Source organism: Crocodylus porosus, unplaced genomic scaffold (assembly GCF_001723895.1).
Source record: "Crocodylus porosus isolate Cpor-Errol unplaced genomic scaffold, CroPor_comp1, whole genome shotgun sequence".
Lineage (NCBI taxonomy): Eukaryota > Metazoa > Chordata > Crocodylia > Crocodylidae > Crocodylus > Crocodylus porosus.
Window position 1 is genome coordinate 16,701,899 of NW_017728932.1, and position 6,793 is coordinate 16,708,691.

The 6,793-nt window shown below is 43.7% G+C and overlaps 1 protein-coding gene across 2 annotated transcripts in view; it reads right to left on the bottom strand.

Moving 5' to 3' along the window:
- Positions 1 to 6,555, bottom strand: part of EFCAB5 (EF-hand calcium binding domain 5) — a 45,345-nt gene extending 38,790 nt beyond the window's left edge. The window contains exons 1-3 of one of the 2 annotated variants that reach the window (XM_019545793.1): positions 6,516 to 6,555; positions 4,840 to 5,886; positions 2,512 to 2,701 (exon numbers count right to left, since the gene is read on the bottom strand). The gene's annotated coding sequence lies outside the window, so the exon portion shown is untranslated. The remainder of the gene's footprint in view (positions 1 to 2,511; positions 2,702 to 4,839; positions 5,887 to 6,515) is intronic. The other variant, XM_019545794.1, reaches the window with a different exon arrangement.
- Positions 6,556 to 6,793: the final 238 nt, after the last annotated feature.

Consider the following 6,793-nt stretch of genomic DNA (forward strand, 5'->3'; position numbering starts at 1 on the left):
TTTTCTGTTAAGCAGAACTATGCGCTTTTTCTCTAACTTTCCCACGTGTCCGGGGAGAACTGACCCACGTGTCGGATACAAGGCCCAGTTTATTTCTTTTGCAATTTTTTTCCTCTGCACATTTGCCAGAGTGGAATGTTCCTCTCGGCAGAGGGGACTGGAGCATCTGCTATGGGAAAGGGGAGCTGTGTATTAGGTAGACACTGAGACTGTACAGTGGAGCCTGCAGCTGAGCTATTCTACAACATCTGTTTTGGTGGGTCGCTTTGTATGAGACGGTGCTTCTGAAAGACCCCGTATCCACTGCTCTGCCGCCTGGCTTTCAAAATGTTCATTCTGCAGAGCATCAGAAAGGAGCACCTGGATTATTAGCCACAACTTGAAAGTTGCGGCGGTAAGCCTCCGCACGCAGCACTCTCATCCACCTCCCTGGGTGTTACGTACATGGAATGCAGGCAGAATGTGGACTGACTAGTCAATTCAGAGGCTGAGAAATCACCCCCACCCTGCAAAAAAACCCAACCCAGGCTTAGACAGGAGCAAAGATTACATCAGAATGAATAGTGCCACTAGGAGACAGGTTGACTAAAGCTTTGTCGTTCCAAGCGAAGGCTGAAAGTCCACCCTGACCTTGCTGTTGCACTCCCCTTCTCAAGCTTCTTTTGCGGGAGGCCATTCTCACTTTTGGGTCCCTGCGGTATCTGTGTTAATAGGTTGGTTTTTGATATATTCTGCTATTTCCACTTGCAACTTGAACACTTGTGGCTGCTCCAGAGTGTTTAGCCTTTCAGGAAAGGCATAAACTTGATAGATGGCCATCTCGGCACCCCAGTGTAATTGCTAATACAATGATCTGCCAGTTCAGAGCCACTGCCTGAGTACAAACATTTATTGCAAGAGGTAGGATGCTTCATAGTGGTAAATTTTTGGGTCCGATTTTTGGAGGCCTCTGGTGGCACCCCATAGTCATTTGCCTGCTAAGAGTTATTATCTGCTAAGGAGGCAGATAAATGTATACATTACACTACCTAGCTGGCCTAAATAAAGGATTGTAAAATGGTAGTTGTCTTGCCTGCGAGAGGACACAACCTGTAAAGGAGCATAGATCTATAAAGGTAAGAAGGGAACCTATAGCTGTATCACGTTGCTTCTTGCTAGGTGAGTTTCTTTTGGTAACATGAAAAACCAAGTTCCTTTTGACCAATAGTGCAACTTTTTGCCAGAGAAGGGTGTTAACTTGCTGTCCTGGGTGGATCCCAAATCAAACAGTTGTGTTGTGCCAAAATAAACTCCTCTTGACGTTTCAGCTGGTGATGGTATTTTTCTTCAAGTCCTTTATTATACTGCTGTGAAGCGTTTCTGCTGAATTCTGCTTGAGAGAGAACTGCATTTCAGAGCTGACAGATGTGTTCCTCTACCCCTAACCTACCTGACTATGTGGGTGTCAAGATTATCTAGGACTTGTAATGAACTTTTAGATCTTTGGATGAAAGAGATAACCAAAGGGCAAGATCTCAGTTGGCCTGATTCTCTACTCCAACTTTATACTGGTGTAGCTCCAAAACTGGGGGAAGAGAAGAGAGAGCTAGGCTCACTGCTTTAGCAGCTAAAGTAAGCAAAGCAGGAGATGGAGGAACAAGCAAGAACAGCGAATAACTGTTACAACAGGACCAACATTTGGGGCAGGCTCCAACATCCCTAGCCTGTTAATAGCTATGGGCCAAAGGTCTCAATTGCTGTGAACTGCCAGAATATCACTGACATCTGTACACGTATGCTGATCTACACCCGCTGAGACTTTCTACAATACACAGAGCCCTTCCCAGCTATGACACTCCCAAGTAGAGTCTGGCCTGATAGTCCTGATAATGACCAGCACAGTGCAGCGAGGCATGCTAGCATGAGGCATACCCATGAGATCCCTTGCAAGCCTATATTCAAAGTCAAGGCAAGACATGCTGTTTGTTGTTTAGTAGAAGAGCATTTTGCTGGCTCCCTTCCTCTGTGGCAAATGTTCTTGGTGGAATCCAGGCAGGTATGGGTTGATTCCCTCTGTGCTTGCAGTATGCTGTAACGCTGATAAAGATCCATTCAGCAACAGGATGGGTTTCACTAGAGAGACTTTTCTGGGTAAAATATGGCCAAGGAATGATTTGGAGGATATCTGAGCTCTTGAAAGTCTTTGGAAAGAAGAGTCCGGTCTGTGGAATTTGTTGGCTCTGCTACTGATCCAGAGAGCCTTGTTTTTTTTCCCCCAGACAGCTTCACCTGGGGTTTTATTTAACTGTTCACTAACATGCATGGAATACTTTTTCCTCTTTTAAATCCCTCCTAAAATCAACTCTTACCAAGACTTCCATTTTGCTTTTTGGAGCTCTAAAGAAGAACTATTTTTCTTACCTTCACAGCAGGTGCTGAAACAGAAATGTTTCCTCCCCTGTTCAGAATGGCATTGCAGATGAATAGGAATTTAATACATGCCCATCTGTTCCTTCCCATTAAAAAACTTACATGCGAATTAGGGATTTCTCGGTCCTGCTGTGGAGCCAGGCAGTGAGTTTTACTCCTGTGTGTGTGTTTGATGTTGCTAAGCAATAATCCCAAAGCTTGCTATGTCTCATCTGTGACTTAGAACTGCTGCGGACTGTCTTCTGCCTTCGGCAGCTCACTTTAAACTCTTCCTCTGCGAGCTTAGATCACTCTATTTCACAATCAAAAGAAAGAAGACGATGGCATGGCAGAACATATTGCATGCAACTGAAAGGCTGCCAGCGCAAATACCCACAGGTGCCTGCTGAGAGTAGGCTGACCTTCAAAGATTCAAGGAGCACGAATCCCAGCCCTGCTACAAGTGCTGGAGACACAACTGAGAGTGGCAGGGTGAGCTGAAGACTGAACCAAACAGATGTAAGAACCCGAGAGCAATAAAGAGAAATTATTTACTGGCCAAATTGAATTAGACATTGGCAGGGTCTTCTTTTCATTAAGAATAAAGTAATTCTGGAGTGGCCTGTTGGATGAGGTATTTGCAGTGAATGCAAGGAGGTCCTCCAGGAGCTTGTACTTGAAGAAGACCGGATTTAAAATAGAACCGGGGGCGGGAGTCCAATGACTGGCTTTTTTTATATCACTTTTCCCTTATGTTCATGAAGGGGAACCTGTTCCATAGGATGCAAAGGAGAGGAGGAAGGAAAGTGATGCGAGTAGGACTAATTCTGCTCACAGTTGCACCAGAATATAGCTAGAGTCATTCCTGTTCATTCAGCAGGGTTAGGCTGGACTTACACTGATGTAACCAAGAATAGAATTTGTCCCAGTGACTTTGGCATTTGGATTTTTCCAGGGCATGGTATTTCTATTATGTTGGCTTTCTTTCCTTTTTTGTATTTCAAGCTGCCTGACACGCAGATGGAGCCACCTCTATCCGCACAGGAACTTTGGACTGTGAGTTGGTATTTTGGTATTTATCACTGGAACAACTGACTCTGCTACCCTGCAGCACAGTGTTAGGGATGTACATTTTACAAAGCTTGCCTAAAGCAGACGAAAGGGTAAAATATATGACCCTCTTCACTCAGGTGCATCATGTGCCTGAACCACGTTCTCTGACCCACTTAGGAATGTCTAATTTCACATTCAGTACTCGCTCCTCCTTTGGCCTTCGGGGAGCCACTTAATCTACCTACCACAGTTTCCCCAGTTCATGTGAGCACTGTACAATTTGTAAAGCCCTCTGAGGTTGTAAAGCCCAAGAAGTAAGATTTATCCCTGGCCAGAGACCCAGCACAAAGCCAATGTATCACTCGATGATCCACTTACACCCCTGACATCAAATTTGTTCCAGAGTACAAGCTGCATTTAAATAATGCATGTGCCTCATGTAGATTCTCCACCCAGCAGGGACCATCATGATTATAAATTGGGGTCCAGCTCCAGCCACTCATGGGGAAGTATTGCCTTAAAATCACAGCTGTTTCTGGAGAGGAGGCTACTTGGCTCAAGCGCTTAATTTTTGTTTTCATCCATGTCTTGCAGTCCTGCCTTTTAAAAACACACATGGTTGTAACTTCTATAGATGCCTTTGGGCATCTATTCTGAATGCTGTGTGACTGTCTCTGTAATGGCATTTCTCCTGAATACACTCAAACATCACTGAAATGCGAATTTGGCCAGCTAAGAAATAAGCTGTATGCACCGCAATACTTGATTTAAGATTATAGCATTTTTTGCAGGCTGGGACCATGACACAAGAATCTTATAAATCAGCTTTCACAGGGAAAGTACTTTGGTGTGCACTGTTATTTTTCTCTAATTCAGAAACCAGATGACATGGGGATAGGTACTATATTTTTCAACCTGTATTGAAATAGCCCCTGGGCCACTATAATACGATGCATCAGAAGGTTTGTGCATGGGACTGTTAGACTAATAAACAATGAGGCTTTAAAATCCCATTCCCCTCCAACCAGCCTCTACACAACTAATTTCTGTCGGGCTTTTCGTTCCCAGGTGTACTTGTTGTTTCCTCCTTGCTGTGCAAACTTGTTGCCCTGAACAATCTATACATCCTTCAAAAAACAAACAAACAGCAATTGTAAAAATACCCTCGTTTCCCTCAAAGCGGCTGTTTAATCACCAGATGAGAACATGCAAATAAAGCCTGGCAGGAGTGCTCAAGATGGCTCTATTTTTATTTCTCTGCAATTTAAATACTGGGCTTAAGCAAAGCAGTAATCACACCCTATTTAACTTGGTTGTTATATCATAATGTTTTCTCAAAGCAAAGCGTATCGTGTGAGCATGCCATCAAACACTTGCACTGTTCACAAAATAGCTTACCATGGATGTCATCACAGATGCTTTGTTCCAGTAATGCCTCTTGTACCCTTTGTGTTCATTTTTCTATGTGTGATGCAGTTTGGGGTCGTTCTGGGTTTTTTTTGCAGCTGCTGTCCCAACCTGGGTATAAAAGCTCTGCCATTTATTAACAATGACAATAAAAACTGTGTTTTCTAGGGATGCATTTGTATATTCGCTAACAGAGACCATGTCCAGTTTAAGAAGATAAAAATAGCACTGGTCTCCTTCTGTCAAAAGATCAAATCCTAGGAGGTGGTGAGCACGGGGCCCTCAGCTCTTTGCAGGATGTGACCACAAGTTGATGGCATCTTTATGTGACCCACACTGCTGTGACCACAAGCTGCATTTTAATGGCTCTTTCAATGAGAATACATCTGCTTATAGTTTTCTCCTCTAAATTTAAATTCTACTGTTAAAAAATACTGCACATGCAAATTATTGCTTTCTAATGGCTGGAAGTCCCATTGATATTCATGGTTTTTGTAGTTAACAACTGAGAAGCAAGACCTTCAGCTGACTGTACAAAGCAACTCCAATAATTACTTGTGATGACTTCCCAGAGGTGTGAGCTGTTTAAATACTACTGAGGTGCCACTGAAGAAATGAAAACATGGCAAAATCTCTGATTTTTTTTGTTACAGGCTCAGGTAAATATTTCTTTAACTACTTCTGGAGTGAATCCCTCCCCTTTTCTTTCTCAAAATCCATTCAGAGTGAAACCCCCATCCCATCTGGTGAGACTGCACCAACGCCTTGGCAAGCAGTAATCTGCACACTGCATCTAGCCGATCTTAACACAGACATCTCCAAACAGAAGACAGACATGGCAGAGGTCCTCCTGTCCCTGCAGGAATCCATCCACTGGAAAGCAATCAATAAACCAACCCTACTTCACAGAAAAACCAGCAAGATTGCTGTCAGATGTCGCAGAGGAGAAATCTTTTCCATCCTCAAATGCGAAGGCTGCTCTCCCTAAAGATAACAGGGACCACGGACCATTAGCTGGCCATCAGCTCAGCACTGTGCCTGTGAATCAGAAAACATTTCTTTTTCTGCTAAGTTTCTCCACCCACTGTGCACCCAGCTGCCAGGGAATGTGAAGCACCAGATCCCGTATTCCATGTATCCTCAGAGCTACTGCAAACAAGAATTGTGTGTCAACACAGACCACAAAATATCATAGCTCTATTCCCCTATTTGTGCTTTTATCATGCATCAAATGTTCTGTGACACTGCTCCTAAACATAGCTCACTGTTCCTGCTCAGTCGAAGGGGCCTCCTTCATTTCAGTCCTAACCTGGTGTTTTCATCACAGTCCATAAAGTTTAAAAGAAAAGTGCTGACTCAGGAAAATGATCACGAATTCCCTGCACTGACCAGTTCCCACGGGTCCCTAGTTTGTGATCCAGCAGCTTCATCCACCCTCTTCCTCACTTCATCTTTTACCCTTGTGAAACCCTTCCAATACAAAAATGCTGCAAGCAAACCAGAGGCTCTGTCCTGAACTCCCTGCAAGATGCCCTTTGCAGAGATCTGCAGTGAGAAGTGCAGAATTGGGGCCTGGCGCTGAAATTGAGTTAGAAATGGAACATTTTTGACAGCTTTAAAGCATGAACAAAATGCAAATGGAGGGGCATTAGAAAGCAATACTTTACCTTCAAGAAGGAACCCCTTCGTCCAGAAGGTTTCTGTTTCTGTAAAAATGAGAGAGAACAACATATGAAATTAAAAGGATAAAAATTACACATGTAAAAAGCCCAGTAAGAAAGTGCAGATGGTGGAAATACCAGCAACTTTGCATTTGTTCTGAAGTCACTGAAGTCTAAACAGTCTCTCCCTCTGCTCAGTGAAACCATGTCAATCCATGGCATCTTACCAGGGCGGTTTTAGCTAAGCATGTGCTTCACTGCTTTTCTTGATCTGAGGCCACAGC